We start from the raw sequence: 19,888 nt of genomic DNA on the forward strand, positions 1-19,888 counted from the left end.
AAAAAACAAACACATAGCAGTTAAATAGATAGAGATGAATACGGATGCTCAGGAAAGTGGGAACATCCAAGAGCTACAATGAAAATACTTCACAGTGAGAACACGTTGAATCTGATCCCCCTCAGAGTAGGTAACAATCCACTAACTGATCTGGGTGGCAAATTCAAACCTGATTAAGACTCTCTTGAGGGGCTTCTGAGTGGGTCCCAGTTTTGCTGCAAGTACTGAAGTCCAGGAAAGGGACATACCACAGTGGATATACATCTGATGGGACATTTATTATGACCATCCGATGATGATTATTTTACTGCAGCTTTTCTGGAGGAAGATGTCAACGACTGTACCTGCAAACCCGGTCCCCTGGGTGACAGGTCTATACAGACTGTCCATAGCTAAGCTAGTCTTACAGTGCAGTAGTTCCCAACTTGTAGGAAACATGAAGCTGTTTCAAGGATCCCAATACATTCATAGGAGCACCAAGCATTGTCTGAACACCATATAGATTATGCTTCACACAAAGATACTGCTGTGTTCCAAATGTAGATAACTACTATTGTTTTTTAAATTTTTAAACATCCTTTATAATAAAAGGCTAATATGCAAATAGACCGGTTGGTGGAACGACCGGTCGCTATGACGTGCACTGACCACCAGGGGGCAGATGCTCAATGCAGGAGCTGCCCCCTGGTGGTCAGTGTGGTCCCACAAAGGGAGCGCCGCTCAGCCAAAAGCCCTCAGCTGGGCTCACGGCTGGCAGGTACAGCAGCAGTGGCGGGAGCCTCTCTCGCCTCCTCTGCAGCGCTAAGGATGTCTGACTGACAGCTTAGGCCCCTTGGGGGAGTGGGCCTAAGCCATCAGTTGGACATCCCCCGAGTGCTCCTGGACTGCGAGAGGGTGCAGACTGGGCTGAGGGATACCCCTGAGTGCACGAATCTCATGCAACGGGCTTCTAGTATATTTTAAAATGCATAGCTAGTTTATTAACTACAATCATCTAGGACTCCTCAAGGAGCTTAAAGATAATTACCAGACAAATGAAAAGTCCTAAGGAAAGAAGCAGAGTAAAGAGGTTCATGCCACAGAGTGCTGGGGTGTGGCGGGGCGGAGGTGCCAGCAAAGGCTTTCCAGAGGAATGTTTGAGTTGGTGTTTCTCAAGAGGGAAGGTGCCTCAAAAGTCTGAACATTTTCTGCAAGACATTTTTATTTTTATTTTATTTTTTAAAAATATATTTTATTGATTTTTTTACAGAGAGGAAAGGAGAGGGATAGAGAGTTAGAAAATCGATGAGAGAGAAACATCGATTCAGCTGCCTCCTGCACACTCCCTACTGGGGATGTGCCCACAACCAAGGTACAAGCCCTTGACCGGAATCGAACCTGGGACCCTTCAGTCTGCAGGCCGACGCTCTATCCACTGAGCCAAACCGGTTAGGGCTGTAAGACATTTTTAGCTTATGTTTTTTATTGTAGTAAGATTCTTTAAAATACATACATACATTCTGGATTGCCTGGATGCCCACCTTGTAACTGAGCATGTAGCCAGGTAAGAGGAGGATTTGTAGTTGTGAAGTGGTCAGGTGCCCAATCACCTGAGTTGAATCATGTACTAAGCCACTGGAGGATCTGAAATAAAAGTGACACTATTTGAATTTTATTTTTGAGATGATTCTTGCGAATGTGTGCAGAATGAATTATGCAGAGGGGCAAGAGTAGCAGCAGAGACACCAAGTGGGGAGCTTTCTGGGTAGCCCTGACATGTCATAATGACTAGAGGGGCTGGAACTGAGATTGAAGGAAGGGGGAGGATTTTTAAGGACATGACTAGGCTTTAGTTCCTTTAAAAGGAAAGCCTAAGTCTAAACGGAGGCCTAAAGGATGAGCAGTTTGCCAGCAAAGGGTAGAGAAAGGAGGAGAGTAGGAACAGCAAATCCTGGAGGTGAGAGACAGCATGCGACATTCAAAAGAGTGAAAGAAAGAAGGTTCATTGTTTGGGATCTGGAATGGAGAAGCATGTAAGAGACAAATCTCCAGGCATGAGTGGGGTCAGATGTGGCCACATTAAGGAGTCTGAACTTCATTCCTAAAAGCAACAAGGAAACAATGGTTTTAAGCAAAGAGGTGACATAACCCTTTCGAGAAAGAGGTGCACTGAGAAATTAGATTGAGTTACAAGGGAGCCTCACGGGTGGAGCACAAGTTAAGCTGGCAGGCAACCAATTTTGTCTCAGGCAAAGAAACAGAAAATAACTGTGCAATCACTGTGTACTAACAACGAGAAGGTAAGAACATCAACTAGAATGCAGTCTTTTTATTTTATTTTATTCCAAGCTACCTGAAAGTCCGTAATTCTGTGCTAAAATGTAGACAGATTAGATACATAGACAGTCAGGTAGCAAATAAAATATACACAAAAAGCTAAGGAAGGAGGATCCCTTGCATCTTGATCTTAGTATTTTTATCTGCAATTTTAAGGTGGTTTTAAACCAAGGTCAGAATAGAATTGGTTGTTGCCAATGGGAGATTAGCCAGAAGTTAATTAAATAGATTAAGACACTTATGTTCTTTTAAATCTTGCTCTAAATAATTTTGCTACATGTATTCTATTAGTGATTATTTTTAGCAATCGGACATCTGGAGTTGTTTTACTTTACAGTTTCACAGAAAAATACACAACTGACGTACGTCCTAGAATCAGTTATCTGCAAGACATCCTCACTTTAGCTTAATTCCTAGTCACCCCTCCAGGTGCAGCTCCGATGGAAGGTCCCTGCAGGACATCTTCCATAGCATAAAGGTCAGTCATGTTTTTCCTTTGTCCTTCTGTGGCACTCACTGCAGGCATCATTCTATCAGTTCACTGGGTTCGTGTCTGTCTCTCACAGGCAGGGATTCTCTCTCATTCATCTCTGAATAAGACCTTGGCATCCCCAGGTCAATAGTGATTGAGTTCAATCAGTGAGTTCAATAAATGCTTGTTACACTGGTCCATCGCCGAGTTACCTTCCGGTCTGGACCGTGTAGCCAAGCCTAGGCACCAGCAACCACCTGGTGGCAGCAGCCCCACGGCGCAGCCTACCCAAGCGGAAGGAAAGTTTATGAGAGTTCCTCTCACAAGCCTAAAAACCTACAAAGTCACAGCAAATCTGCCTATCCCCCATCCTCCCCCACTTCCCTTCCGCCTCTTCCCCCGCCTAAATATCTGAACTCCTACAGCAAAAAGTCAGTTCATACAAAGTTTTAATCCTTTATCTTTGTTTTCTCAGAATCAGATACTTACAATGAACGTTCAAAGAAAAAAGTCTTATAAGTAGGTGGGGAAAAAAAAGTTAGTAGTACTGTCAGAGTTTTAACAAATGCCCAAAATACTACTTCAAGAAATTTTACTTCAGAAATACTTTGTTGGTTCAAACAATATTAGCCAATATAGCCAAGTGCACTATGTACTTTAAAGTTTCTTTAGCACTTGTCAGTTATCCCAGAATATGGTCTTTGTGTTTTGTGTTTAACATAGAAGAGACAATTTTATGTGGCAGTTTCAAGAACAAGAAATATTTTCATTTTTATTTGAACTATTGTTTTTATCCATCTCATTCATAAAAAAGCAAAATTGAAACACTAACATCCTTGTCAAAAAGCGTTTCCAGTGGTGGAGTGAGGGATCTGCCCAGCAAACCAATTAACGACAAGACCAGGCACCAGACTGAAGAATTCCAGAGTCAGCAGTGACTAAGGATTCCTTTACACACAAGGAGAGAGAAGCAGGAACTGTTCCATCATGATAAAACCCTGCGATCAGTGTTCTCAGAGGTCTGTAGGTAATGCTTGGAAAAGCAGTAAGTTAAAATCACGTTATTTTATAGACTCTCAGTCACGCCAGTTTGGGTTGAAATCACTCCCTGGTTTGCTACATTTTAAGTGGCTGTATTTTCCCAGCATTATTTAACGTCCAGCCCTCTCTACACCATCACCAATCGCTTCTCACACACACAATCTCTCTCTCTCTCCCTCCCTCCCTCTCTCTCTCTCTCTCTCCCCCTTCTCTCTCTCTCCCTCTCTCTCTCTCCCTCTCTCTCTCTTCCTCCCTCCCTCCCTCCCTCCCTCCCTCCCTCCCCAGTAACTGTTGATACTGTGGGACATAGTGACAACTCCCATCTAATTTTGCTCAAATTCTAGTGCCTCCCTGTACTATTGCCTTCACAACAAGAAAACACTAGAGAGAAAACGGTAACATTTTCCTCTTCCACCCATTGTGGTCCAAGGACAATGTAATAGAAGCATCCCTTTGTGCAAGCAAAGCCTACAGACAGCTTGGAGATGTGCTGCCTTGGAGCTGGCTTGGCTCTCTGGAGCAAGGCGGTGATTTAATGAGGCTTTCCAGACTGAAGGTCATGGTGTGCTGAACAACAGTTTCTGCAGAGAATCACACATTAGTCCCAAAGAACCGCATGTGGCTCATAGACAAGTGACACATGCTAACAGAAGACTCCTGATGACTGATGACAGCGTCTCATAAAGTCAGCCATACCACCCCCACCCCCCCAAATATCTATCTTATGAGACCCTAAAGTAACAGGTGCTGTAATACAGGCAGTCCTCGGGTTACGCTGGACTCAATGTACATCGTTTCGTGGTTACATCACCATCTCCCATTTATTTATATATAAAAAATGTTCCATCATTTTGACATATGTACATATGTGCTTTATGTTTTTTATTATTTACTGTATTTACCACAAGTAAAGGTCAGGAATTGTTATCTTTCTTTAAAATTTTTTTTTTACTGTTTCACTTCGTTACTGCTGTGTATGTGCTCCATGTGAGTGACGTAGGTGCTTATGTAGGTGGGCTCCGACTTACAGCGAAAACCGCATTATGTTGCGCTGTAGGAACGGATCTCTGACATAACCCGAGGACCTACTGTATAGGGTAAGTTCTTGATCATAGGGAGGAAAGTTCCATAATATGTTCATTTCCTAAATAATCATGTCTGGCCTCTGCCTCAACATTTTTCATGTTAAATATTAAGGTGGAGAAAGCAAGAAAAGGAATTCTAGAAAACATAATTTCAATAACAAAGGAGTCTATTATTTTTACACTGGAAAACTCAGGTGCCCTGATTCTACAGACTCTTGTTCTTAAAATAAAAATCTCCTACTCTTTGCACAAGGCCATTCTTCTTATTTGAAATTCTTTTTCTCATTACATTCCAGGACTACTGTGAGATGTAAGTGGGTGTAAACTAGTTCTTTTCATGAGAATAAAAAACAAAACAAAAAAAACCCCTAGATCTAATTTGTTCCTTAAGGAAGTATCTAAACCTTCACTGATCCCAAGCTTCCTTATATATAACTAGAGGCCTGGTGCACAAACTCGTGCACAGGTGGGGTTCCTCGGTGATCAGGGCTGATTGGAGCCAGTTAGGGCAGGCCGGCGGGAAGGAGGGACCACGGGAGGTTGGCCATGGGAGCGCATTGACCATCAGGGGGCAGCTCCTGTGTTGAGCGTCTCCCTGGTGGTCAGTGCACATCATAGCGACCGGTCATTAGGTCGACCGATCATAATGGTCGACTGGTCAGAATGGTTGCTTAGGTTTTTATATATATAGATAAGGCAAGGGTGAAACATAACCTGGGAGCATAAGCAGGGTTTCATATAAAAGACTTGGCTTTAGAAGTCCAAGAACTCAAAAAAATTGTATGTAAAAATTTTCTGTATAATAGCATTTTTTCAGAACTAGAGTCCACTTTCATCAAATTTTCAAAATTGGCTGAGACTCAAAATTGGTAGAGAACTACTAGCTAAGACAATTTCTAAGTAAAAAGTTGTAAACTCCAAAGAGTCTACAACCCCATGATTCTTTGAGAACAAAAGAAAAGGTAAAATTTTAAGTTAATGAGAAAAGTAAAGAGCCTACCATTTTTCATCCTTAGAGAAGAGAAAAACTAGAAATACTGTTCATTCAACCACTGACAATCCTAAGAGATCTAGGGGTTATCTCAGGAGGGATGAAGGACCTGGCTTCTCCCCTCCATTCTCAGCCCAAGAGTTGAGGCCATGTCAAAAGGGGAGTGGAAAGAAGCAGACAGGACACCTAGTGCCCGATCATGGTTGTTGAGCACCATTTTCCACAACAGAGGTGGAATGCTTAAACAAATGGCTGAGTTCTCATCTGGGGAAGAGAAAATACAAGGTGACCCGGGGATAGCTTGTTGGACTTGAAAGCAAGGAGATGCTCAAAGACAAATCAATTATGGTAAAGGTTGACAGGAACTAGTTTGAAGGGGATCCCACTGGTCAAATTTGGGCAATATATGCAGGAAAAGAATGACAGCAAAATACTATAAATAATAAATTTTAAATCCATGTGTATAAAATGATAAAAGAAACACAGGGAGTGTAATCAGAGAGCAAATAAAAGAGGAAAAATGAGGAAAGTTTTTCTTTACAGAAGGATGCCAACTAATAAGTATAGAAGAAACAATAAAATTAAAAAAACTCACCATTTGTAACCCCCATATACTAACTTATTTAGGCAAGAATTATCGATGTATATAAAAATCACTGGGTAATATTTACAGGGTGTTAAAAATCACTCAACATATTCTAATTACCAAGAATTCCATTCCATAAATCTAGATTTTAAGAATAAACATAGCCGAGAGAACCAAGATGGCGTATAGGTAAACACCTGTACTTGCTGCCTCTCACAACCACATCAAAATTACAACTAAAATACATAACAACTATCATCCAGAACTATGGGAAAGCTGGCTGAGTGTTAAGTACTACAACTAGAAGTAAAGAAGGAAGCACATTGAGACTGTAGGAGGTGTGGAGGCACGGAATGGGCTGGCACCCAGGTGCGCTGCTTTTTTAATCAGGAGGGAGATACAAGCTCCCGCTGCCTCTGAGCTCCAGTGCTCTCTCTGAAGCTCCTGCTGGGTGGCCCCAGGCAGTGGCTGACTTTGCACCTCCTTGGAGATCCAAGAGCCAGTGTATCCAGTGGTCAGTGTGAGAACATAACAGATTACAACTTTTCACATCCATAAGTGACACACTCAAGGGGAAGACTCAGTGAGCACCAAAGCCCCACTGAAGCAAGTCCTGCCCCATAAGGGTGTCTCCTGCACAGCAGCTCTCTCACTGTAGTCATAGCTGGTCCTCACAGCCAATTGGCCTGGAGGTCAATTCCTGCCAGTGATACCAACAGCAATCAAGGCTTAACTACAACAAGACTGTGCATACAGCCCACAAAGGGGTGCACCAAGAGTGTCCACCTCAGGTAACTGGGGAGGCTGAGCTACTAGGCCTTAGAGGACACCTAGCACACAAAGCCACTCTATCAACTCAAGGAGACTTAGCAGCTACCCAATACATAGGCAAGCAGGGAAGCAGCCAAAATGTGGAGACAAAGAAACATGTCACAAATGAAAGAAATGGAGGAAAGCAAACTATTGCACATAGAGTTCAAAACCACAGTTATAAGGTTACTCAAGAATCTTCTAGAAACCTCTGAGGAACTTAGTGAGACCTTCAAAGATCTAGTGAGAATGCCAAAAAATAAAAAAAAATAAAAAATGGAAAAGGACCAGTCAGAAATTAAGCATACACTGACTGAAATAAAGAATATACAGAGATTTGATACATCACATAAACAAACTGAGAGATAAAAATCACATAGTCATATCAATAGATGCAGAAAAAGCATTTGACAAAATCCAACACCCTTTCTTGATAAAAACTCTCAACAAGGTGGGAATAGAAGGCTCATACCTCAACATAATAAAAGCTATATATGATAAACCCACAGCAAACATCATACTCAATGGGCAAAAACTAAAACCATTTCCCCTAAGAACAGGAACAAGACAGGGATGCCCACTCTCACCACTCCTGTTTGACGTAGTACTGGAAGTATTAGCTATCGCAATTAGGCAAGAAGAAGAAATAAGAGGCATCCAAATTGGAAAAGAAGAAGTGAAGCTGTCCTTATTTGCAGATGACATGATATTGTACATAAAAAACCCAAAAGATTCCATAAAAAAACTAATAGACTTAATAAATGAATTCGGCAATGTAGCGGGATACAAAATTAACGCCAAGAAATCTATGGCTTTTCTATACACCAATAATGAACTTACAGAAAGAGAGACTAAAAAAGCAATCCCATTTACCATCGCACCAAAAAAATTAAGATACCTAGGAATAAACTTAACTAAGGAGGTAAAAGACCTATACGCAGAAAACTACAGGATACTGAAAAAAGAGATAGAGGAAGACGTAAACAGATGGAAGAACATACCATGTTCATGGATTGGTAGAATCAACATCATTAAAATGTCCATACTACCCAAAGCAATCTACAGATTCAATGCACTCCCCATCAAAATACCAACAGCATATTTCACAGACCTAGAAAGAACTCTCCAAAAATTCATCTGGAATAAAAAAAGACCTCGAATAGCCACAGCAATCCTGAGAAAGAAGAATAAAGTAGGTGGGATCTCAATACCAGATTTCAAGCTGTATTACAAAGCCACTGTTCTCAAAACATCCTGGTACTGGCACAAGAACAGACATATTGATCAATGGAACAGAATAGAGAACCCAGATATCGACCCAAACCACTATGCTCAATTAATATTTGACAAAGGAGGCATGAACATACAATGGAGTCAAGACAGTCTCTTCAATAAATGGTGTTGGGAAAACTGGACAGATACATGCAAAAAAATGAAACTACATCACCAACTTACACCATACACAAAAATAAACTCAAAATGGATACAGGACTTAAACATAAGACGGGAAACCATAAAAATACTAGAGGAATCCACAGGCAACAAAATCTCAGACATATGCCAAAAGAACTTCTTCACTGACACTGCCCCTAGGGCAATGGAAGCTAAAGAGAAAATTAACAAATGGGACTACATCAAAATAAAAAGCTTTTTTACAGCAAAAGAAACCATCAACAAAACAACAAGAAAGCCCACTGCATGGGAAAACATATTTGCAAATGCTATCACTGATAAAGGTTTAATTTCCAACATCTACAGGCAGCTTATGCAACTTAATAAGAGGAAGATAAATGATCCAATAAAAAAATGGGCAACAGACCTAAACAGAATATTTTCAAAAGAAGACAGAAGGAAGGCCAAGAGACACATGAAAACATGTTCAAAGTCACGTATTATCCGAGAGATGCAAATCAAAACAACAATGAGGTACCATCTCACACCTGTCAGAATGGCTATCATCAACAAATCAACAAACGACAAGTGTTGGCGAGGATGCGGAGGAAAAGGAACCCTCGTGCACTGCTGGTGGGAATGCAGACTGGTGCAGCCACTGTGGAGAACAGTATGGAGTTTCCTCAAAAAACTGAAAATGGAACTCCCATTTGACCCAGTAATCCCACTCCTGGGAATATATCCGAAGAAACTAGAAACACCAATCAGAAAGGATATATGCACCATTATGTTCATAGCAGCACAATTTACAATAGCTAAGATTTGGAAACAGCCTAGGTGCCCATCAGCAGATGACTGGATCGGAAAACTGTGGTACATCTACACAATGGAATACTATGCTGCCATAAAAAAGAAGGAATTCTCATCATTTGCAGCAACCTGGATGGAACTGGAGAACATTATGCTAAGTGAAATAAGCCAGTCAATGAAAGAAAAATACCACATGATCTCACTCATTTAGGGATAGTAAAGAACATTATAAAGTGGTGAACAAAAAGATAGATACAGAGACAGTAAAGCTTCAAACAGACTTTCAAATTACAGGGGGAAAGTTAGGGAGAGGTGGGGGAGTTATGAAATCAAACGAAGGACTTGTATGCATGCATATAAGCATAAACAATGGATGCAAAATTCTGGGGGGGGGAGGGCATGTGTGGGTGTGGGGTGGGGGGGTAATGGTAAGATATGTACACATATAATACCTCAATAAAATAAAATAAAAATAAAATAAATAAAAAAAAGAATATACAGAGATTCAACAGTAGACTAGAGGATCCCAAAAATCAAGTCAAAGATTTGAAAAACACCCAACTGGAAGAGAGAAAAAAAAAAGAATAAAAAATATGAAGATAGTGTAAGGAGCCTCTGAGACAACTTCAAGCATACCAACATCTGAATTAGGGGGGTACCAGAAGAAGAGAGAGAGCAAGATATTGAAAACCTATTTGAATAAATAATGACAGAAAACTTACCCCACCTGGTGAAAGAAATAGACTTACAAGTCCAGGAAGCGCAGGAACCCCAAACAAGAGGAATCCAAAGAGGACCACACCAAGACACATCATAATTAAAATGCCAAGGGCAAAAGACAAAGAGAGAATCTTAAAAGCAGCAAAAGAAAAACAGTTATCTACAAGGGAGTGCCCATACGACTGTCGGCTGATTTCTCAACAGAAACTATGCTGGCCAGAAGGGAGTGGCAAGAAATAGTCAAAGTGATGAATAGCAAGAACCTACAACCAAGATTACTCTACCCAGCAAAGCTATCATTTAGAATTGAAGGTCAGATAAAGAGCTTCATAGACAAAAAAAAAAAGCTAAAGGAGTTCATCACAACCAAACCAGTATTATATGAAATGCTGAAGGGTATTCTTTAAGAAGAGGAAGAAGAAGAAAAAGGTAAAGAGAAAAAAATTATGAACAACGAAGTGACAACAAATGCATATATATTAACAAGTGAATCTAAAAATCAAGTGAATAAAAAATCTGATGAACAGAATAAACTGGTGAATGTAATAAAATCAGGGGAATGGAAATGGAGCGGACTGACAATTCTTGGGGGGAAGGGGGTGTGGGGGGAGTGTGGGAAGAGATTGGACAAAGATCTTACATGCATGTATGCAGTACTTATGGACGTGGACAGTGGGGTGGTGAGGGACTGGGTGGGGTGGGAACCGGGTGGAGGGGAGCTATGGGGGGAAAAAAAGAGGAATGTCTGTAATAATCTGAACAATAAAGATTAAAAATAAAATAAAATAAAATAAAAATAAACATAGCATTGTATATTCTGATTAAAGGATATTTGTGTTAATTGAGATTAATTTTATTGAACATCTGTAAACTTACCAGTTTTCAAAGAATTAAAACATATCACTTAATATATACTTAGCATCATTTGATAACTATTTAAGGATTCATAAGGCATTCCTGGTACCTTTCCATGTCTCTATATTATCAGTGTGAACATAAAAGATAAAAGAATCACTGCCCAGAAAGAGATCTCCAATGACACACTGGGATTGTCAAGTGGCTGTTGTCCGCCTTGGCCTCCCAGTGGCCAGTGGTTCCATTTAGGGATATCACAGTCCACAATTGTTCTACTAGCCTCTCCTTGGCTTTAGGGAAATAAAAAGCAACTCTTTTGCACCCAAAGGTATGGTGAAACAACACAGAAAATTCACCAAACAAATGACCATGTTTCTTGAACAAATGGAAAGAGGGGAAGAAAAGGGAGAGGAAATTATTATGTATTAAAAGATACTTAAGAATCATATCAACCACATAAATGCAATCTTATTTGGATCCTGATTCAAACAAACCAACTATAAAAATACATTTATGAAACAGGGAAATTTGAAAGACTTCATCAAAAACCTACTAGATTTAATTAATGAATTTGGCAAAGCAGCAGAATACAAAAGTAAAATCCAGAAATCTGTGTCATTTTTATATACCAATAACAAGCTTCTGAAAGAAAAACTAAGAAAACAACCCCATTTACAATTATAACAACAAAAATAAGGTACCTAGGAATAAACGCAGGAGGTAAAAGACCTGTACTTGAAAAACTATAGGAGATTGAAGAAAGAAATGGAGGAAGATGCAAACAAGTGGAAGCATATGTCATGTTCATGGATTGGAAGAATGAACATCTTTAAAATGTCCATACTACCCAAAGCAATCTATAAATTCAACACAATTCCTACTAAAATGCCAATGGCACAATTTACAGATCTAGAACAAATACTCCAATAATTTATATGGAGCCTAAAAAGACCTCAAATAGCCTCAACAATCTTGAGAAAGAAGAACAAAGTTGGAGAGATCATAATACCGGATATCAACCTAAACTACAAAGTTACTGTAATCAAAACAGCCTGTTACTGGCACAAGAACAGGCATATAAATCAATGGAACACAACAGAGAGCCCAGAACTTTATAGTCAATTAATATTTAATAAAGAAAGCAAGAACATACAATGGAGTAAAAACAGCCTCTTTGATAAATGGTTTGGGGAAAATTGGACAGATACATGCAAAAAAATACAACTAGACCACCAACTTACACCACACTCAAGAATAAACCCAGAATGGATAAAACACTTAAATGTAAGTCATGAAACCATAAAAATCCTAGAAGAAAACATAGGCAGTGAAATCTCAGAGATCTCTCAGAGCAATAGTTTTGCCAATATGTCTCCAAGGGCAAGGAAAATACAGGGCCCGGGAAATAAACAGGACTATTTCAAACTACAAAGCTTCTGCACAGCAAAAGAAACCATCAATGAAATGAAAAGACAACCCACTGAATGGGAGAACATATTTGCCAATGATTCATCTGATAAGGGGTTAATCTCCAAAATATATGAAGAACTTACACAACTTAACAGCAGGACGACAAACAATCCCATTATATATATAATGGGAATAATAAGAGTACCTACCTCTGCAAACTCACATGAAGTACTTAGAAGAGTGTCTCACACATAGTAAGCATTCAACAAATGTTAGCTATTATTATTATTAACGTTCATCAGTTGCTCATACTAAAAGGAAATCTATCATTTCTACTCCTGCCATTAAAATCTCATATACCAGTAATAATACACTGCCTTACTTTGATAGCTATAAATCACTTTAATGTAATCCAGAATTTCTAAACTATAATGGATGAGGCATTTGGCTGTGACACATCTATGCTTACAACAGTGTGAGGAAACATTATGTTCTTTCATCTTAATTGACAAAAAAAAGATACCAAGATGCAGAATAACAAGAAGCCACCCCAGGTGCCCTTCAGTGAACCAATTTATCTGGAAACACATTTTGTCCTCAGGCAATGCATCGCTGATATTCATCTGTGGGTTTAAGGTCACACCAATATAAGCAGGGCTGGAAAATGCAAATCAAGTTGACTCACCAATAACCGTTTCTACTATTGAGATTTTGAAATATAATAAAGCCAAAACTTAGTTAAGAAGAACGCCCTCCTACCTCTTCTCTGACAGCAAAGGTTCAGTGAAATCCCTAAGGTTACTGAGGATGGCGAATGAAGGTCAGACAGAGGAGAAGGTGGTGGGAGACGGCTGAATCCAGGACAGGGGTCAGACTCCACCTAAGCAGATAATGCATGCTTATCAGTGTAGGTTACAAAAGGGGAAACATGAGAGAGAAATCAAAACAGCAATAACTCAGGACTGATCAGTGGGGTCTCAAGCCCAGGGCAGTGGGAAGGGTCTGCTCCAGGTACAGACAATAGGGGATGCCATGTCAACAGACAATGTTAGCCTGGTCACACTGTCTAAACCTCAGTCTGCTTTTTATTATCATCATGCATTGCCAATTCAAAACAGTGTGATAAAGTATTCCTCCCCTAAAATACCTTTTATCACTCTAAATTCTAAACAATTAGAATTTTGTCAAACAATTTTGTCAAACCAACAATTTGACAGGCTCTACAGCAGCGGTTCTCAACCCGTGGGTCGCGAACCGCAGGTTGAGAACCGCTAGCAGGGTCGCCTAAGACCATCGGAACACACAGATATTTACATTACGATTCATAACAGCAGCAAAATTACAGTTATGAAGTAGCAACGAAAATAATTTTATGGTTGGGGGTCACCACAACATGAGGAACTGTATTAAAGGGTCACGGCGTTAAAAAGGTTGAGACCCACTGCTTTAATCAAACAATGATTATTTACTGGTGTTATAATAATGATCATTACATAGAAAGTAATGACTGTTCTTAATAATAAATTATCATTAGCAAAAATAATTATGTTGTATAGAGGAGGGGATGTTAAAAAAGGACCCATCCCAGGTTAAACACACTAGGTACAGCACTATCTGTGATACTCTTCTGTTCTGAAGTTAATCACTTAAATAGTCGTATTTAAAAACCTGACCTTGAAGATGAGGATCAGAACTAGTTGTGTGGACTGGTACTGTGTCCTAGCTGTGAAATGCAAGAATAGACTAATCTCTGATATCACATGTGTAAGGCAACATGTCTTTTAAAAGTCAGAATAATTCAAGTCAAACAGATAATTGTCTTTCACAAAAGAAGTCTGAAACAAGAGCCAAACTAACTACTGGTAGTAATGCATGAATTACGGTTCATACATGAATATTTATCAACATTCCCCCAGTTACTATGGCATACCATCTGTCTTATTTTCACATCAGATTTAAGATCCTTCAGGTAAGAACCATGCACTGGAGCTTTATAAACAGAGCTGAAAGGACACTTGATTAGTAGGCAATGAATAGCCACTCAAGATTTTTAAGTAGAGAAATTGTAAATGATGACAATTTAGCAATTTTTATTGTGTGAATTGATGTAAAGAAAGATAAGATTTTCTAAAATTATTTGGTCGGCTGCTAATTAATAGAGAACAATTTGGTAACATCTTAGAAAATTAAATTATGCATTCTTATCCTAGTTGAGGTTAATTTTTAAAATGTTATCTTTATTGTTGCGAGTATTGCACATGTTCTTTTTTTCCCCTCCATTGACCTCCTCCACCCTGCACCCGCCCCCCCCCCCCCCCCCCGGCAATGTTAAAATTATTGTGCATCATTCCTCTAACTAAACATTAGTAAATGTTTGCTCTGTGTCTGGCACTGTGCTTGCTGGTGGTGACTGGGCTTAAAGACATATAGGTCTAGAATGTCCTGTTCAACAGAATGATAAATATAAGCAAATAATTATGAAAACATGACCAGTGAGACAGAAATATACAAAGTGCTACAGGAGCAAAAAGTAGTAGTTCACAGTAAGCTCCAGACCTCAACTACTTTGAAACCAAGGCAGAATTCTGACTTATATGTCCGAATTAAATATATAACCAGTGAAAGTTGATTTGGTATGAATTTTTTCTTCACATCCAAGCAGTCTGATCATTTTGACTAGTTTCATCTTCATAAGACCTATTTAATTAATTTCACCACAAAAATCCTAAAATCAGAACATTTCACATATACTGGGAGCAGTAAACCAAGGATGAGAGAGAGGTCAGCTACTGGTCGGCGGAAGAAAGGAAAAGCAACATCTGGATGATTGTGCTTTGGAAAAGGGAATAGACAGCGATGCCTTAATGAAGTCTGAAACCGAGTGAGCAGATACTGATGAGCAGCTCTAAGTTTAACTGTAGACACACTGTGTGTGAGATGCCTATGGGACAACTGTGTGCAGAATCCAGCAGACATTGGAAAAGCAGGTTTGGAGTCACAAGAAAGGTTCATTTTGCTTCTTTTATCCAGAGTAGTTGTCAAGAGAATGGGCTCTGAGACAGACAGTTCTAACTCTGCCACTCAGGAGCTAGTGTGATCATGGGCAAATGACATAATCTCTCTGGGCCTCAGTTTCCTTATCTGTACAATGGGGTTTTTGTGAGAATTAAAGGAGATGATGCATGTAAAGTGCTTAGTACACCTGAGAAAGTACTCAATAAATGTTAGCTACTATGATGGTAACAATGATGGGTCTTACTACAATTCTGGCCTTATGGCAGGAACTTACTAGTAATAAATACTGGCTGGATGGCTCAACTTGTTTTTAAAATCTATTTTCATCTCTTAATGCATGGTCCATATAAAGAGTCTATTAGCGATCCGAGTATCACTGTAGAGTAAATAAAGACTGAGCTCATTCTCTAATTAGGTACATGCCAGTGTCACTACATAAAGAACCTGACGGAGCAATTGTATTCTTATGTTCCTTCCCTGTTGATATTCAGTAACAACCTGTTGCCTCTGATCTTTTTCTACTTTAAATATTTGAACTATCCATGGGCAAAAAAAAAAAAACACCACAAAACCCTCAATTTCCTATGCATTCACTACAACAAAGGATGAAAATGTTGAGGCAGAATTAACCAATATGTTCTCAAAGCTTACATAGTTTATGGCAACACTGCTACACTTATACTCTATTGCAGTCAAATGTGAGTCTGTTTCTTCCTAGATCTGTGATACCTTGAAGTCAAAGGATGTATTGTATTCATCACTATATCCTCAGGATCCAACCCAGGCCTTAGCATGCAGTAGATACCCAGTAAGTGTTATGGATGGATGGATGATGGATGGATGGATGGATGGACGGATGGATGGAGAAACAAACTCACTCAGCCACTCAGGAGCATGTGGGACAGGGAAAGAGATAATTTATATTGTAGCACATAAGGAGGATGGACCAAACAATCCCTGTGGTTCCTTCTGGTTCAGTTGATGATCAGCCCCCAGTTGATGCATCTTATTATAATGGCATTACATCTATTCCACTGTCATTGATGGTGAAAATCTGTCAGTTGACTATAAATAAGTAATATGGAAGAGGGACTTTGTCTTTAGCAGTTTCAATATTCATAAAGAATTGCCATTTTTGTGGAAAAGCAATTTTAAAAATAAAAAACTCAGTCACGTGGAAAAAGCCAAAAAGAAACCATATTATGGCACTTATTTTTAAATTGCATAAGTTTGCTTACAATAAGGAAGCTAAAATAAGATAGGGCAGCGGTTTGACAGATTTTGAGAACTAAAATTGCTGTACCAAGCCTGTGAATATCCAATCCTTTTAAGAAATCTACTATTAATCAAAGATCCCTTTCTAAGGCCCCATATGAACATCATGGTACAGTACTAAGTGGAATGAAAAGGATCTGGGATTGAATTACAGCTCCATTATTTACTCTGACCTTGAAAAATGAAAACAAGAACGTCTACCCCAGAGTAATGAAGACAACAATGCCTACAGTGATTGTGTAAAGGGTCCACCTGCCATGCCCAGGCTCTAGGTTCAATGTGTTCAATGTAATGATTTTTCTTACAAAAGTCCCTTTTCCCCTACGCTGTCATGAAGCCAGAACATCGGTGCTACGCTTCCTGAGTCAAAGAGCAGGAGTCGCGTCCTTCAGGGAGCTGGATACTGTCCACGAATGCACATCATAAAGAAAATGTATCATCATCTCTTACAGGACTGGGCTGGCACAACTTATTATCACCTTCAGCACTACCCGAGAAGATGACTAAGCTTGCTGATTAGAGCAATTATTCAAGAGTGCAGGCAGAGGAAAACTAGGAGCGGCCAACACCTAACACTGACTGGCAAGGAGACAGACTGGCTGATCTTTAGATTCTGAAAATGGGTCACCGTATCCTCAGCAGTAACCTCGGAATTCTAATGACGGTGGAACCCAGAGAATGCCGACCGAGCAAACAGAGCAAGGGGATGAAAGCGCTGAACTTCAGTAGTTCTGACTACATTAGTATCCAATCATTTATAAGGTGTGAAAGTCTGTTTCTAAGAAGGACAGAAGGTCCTGAAATAGCATTCTCCCGGGTTTTCACTTCCTCATCTCTCTTAAATTTACTATCTGGAGACAGTGGAGGAAAAAGCTAGGGTCTAGGACAGTGGTCGGCAAACTGCGGCTCACGAGCCACATGCAGCTCTTTGGCCCCTTGAGTGTGGCTCTTCCACAAAATACCACGGCCTGGGCGAGTCTATTTTGAAGAAGTGGCGTTAGAAGAAGTTGAAGTTTAAAAAATCTGGCTCTCAAAAGAAATTTCAATCGTTGTACTGTTGATATTTGGCTCTGTTGACTAATGAGTTTGCCGACCACTGTTTTAGGAAGCTGCTGACCAGATTGGGTTCCCAAGCTTATGCTTCATTACTTGAATCTCTTTGCATCTCCATTTCTTCAGTATGAACTAGGTGAGGCAGGACCACAGATCTCTGAAGCATCTTCCAACTCTAAAACTCTACGAGTCGAGGAGCACTATGATTTTTAAACGGATTTTATTTTACTCCACTGGCAATACCCATCTTATCCTATATTATAAAGAGCTAATATGCTAACTAGACTGAACAGCAGGATGACCATCTGGACGACCTTCCGGACAAAGCCAGGGCTGCGAGGGCTGAGCCCCTTGCACAAATTTCGTGCATCGGGCCTCTAGCATTTCTATAATGGCTTTGCCATGATCCTATTTTTCCAGTAAGATGAGAACAGCAATTATTATTTGAGACCTGGAGGTAAAGATGATTTGTTCAAAGTCACCCTGATATTCTGGGGTTTAGAAAATGCAGTCATTTTTAAAAGAGACAAAATACGTTAACAGGTCCAGAGTGAAATAAAAATATTAACATTTTTGTCATTCTAAAACATCTTGATTGTGAGGTAACGCAGGGTTCTGTTAGGGGCACAATCAGCTCTAACACAGATGTGAACACTGCCCAGGGCATTTCAGGGGCAGATGAAAAGGAAGACCCTCTGATCCTTCAAGTCTCAGTTCAAATGCCACTCCCTCCAAAGACCACTCCAAACCTCTGCTACCCTACCTGTTAGAATTACTAAAAATCCAACTTCATTAACCTCCCACAGCACTTTGTTTTGGTATTTTTATAGTGCATACAGTTTTTTTTTTTTTTTTTTTTTGTATTACAAACATTTTTGCACATGTTTTAGCTCCTCTATTTTAAGTTCAGCATTTACTACCAAATTGCTTGCAATAATAAATATTTGTAAATCAATGACTTTCCAAAACAATGGCTTTCAAAGTTTTTTGTTTTTTTTTAAATATATTTTTATTGATTTTTTTACAGAGAGGAAGGGAGAGGGATAGAGAGTCAGAAACATCAATGAGAGAGAAACATCGATCAGCTGCCTCCTGCACACGCCCCACTGGGGATGTGCCTGCAACCAAGGTACATGTCCTTGACCGGAATTGAACCTGGGACCCTTCAGTCTGCAGGCCAACACTTTATCCACTGAGCCAAAGCGGTTAGGGCTGGCTTTCGAAGTTTTTAGCTAGAATGCATGGGTAAGAAATATTTTACATTGTGATCCAGTATCCACTTACTATATGTAAGTATATAAATGAAACAAGTATTTCACAAAATATTTGCCATAATAAAGTGAGATATACTCTGGTATTTTCGTTTTTTAAAAAATATATTTTTATTGATTTCAGAGAGGGTGAGAGAGATAGGCACATCAATGATGGGAGAGAATCATTGATTGGCTGCCTTCTGCATGCCCCCATCCCCCTACTGGGGATTGAGTCCACAACCCGGCATGTGTCCTTGACTGGAATCAAACCTGGGACCCTTTAGTCTGCAGGCCGACGCTCTATCCCCTGAGCCAAACCAGCTAGGGCTACTCTTCTTTTCTTTTACTCTATTTCTTTTTAACAATGGTAGCAACTAAGTTGATGTTTATGAACCTCTAAGTCTCACTCTACAGTTTACAAAATAGTGCTCCAGAAGAGCTATTTAACAAGAAAAATAATTAAAGGAAGATCTATTTCCTGAAATTCATTTTATAGTTTGATTATCCAAAAGTGACTCACAATCTACTTGTTCCTCGCCTTCTTACAGATACTAAATAGCTATATATTTATTTTCCCAGGCTCCCTTGCAGCTATGCACAGCCATGACCCACTTCTGGCCAATGAAAGGTAAGCAGAACTCACTGGAGTGTTTTCTAGAAACATTTTTAAAAGAGCCAGATTCTCCTGGCGTGTTCCTTTTGCCCTTTGTCCTTCTTCCCCTTCTTCTTGCCTGAAGAAGTAACACCTGAAGGTGCAACAGGCATCTACATGAGAACAAGGCCTAGAGGAGAAATGAAAGAACA

The sequence above is a fragment of the Eptesicus fuscus genome, chromosome 2, assembly GCF_027574615.1.
Source record: "Eptesicus fuscus isolate TK198812 chromosome 2, DD_ASM_mEF_20220401, whole genome shotgun sequence".
NCBI classification, from domain to species: domain Eukaryota; kingdom Metazoa; phylum Chordata; class Mammalia; order Chiroptera; family Vespertilionidae; genus Eptesicus; species Eptesicus fuscus.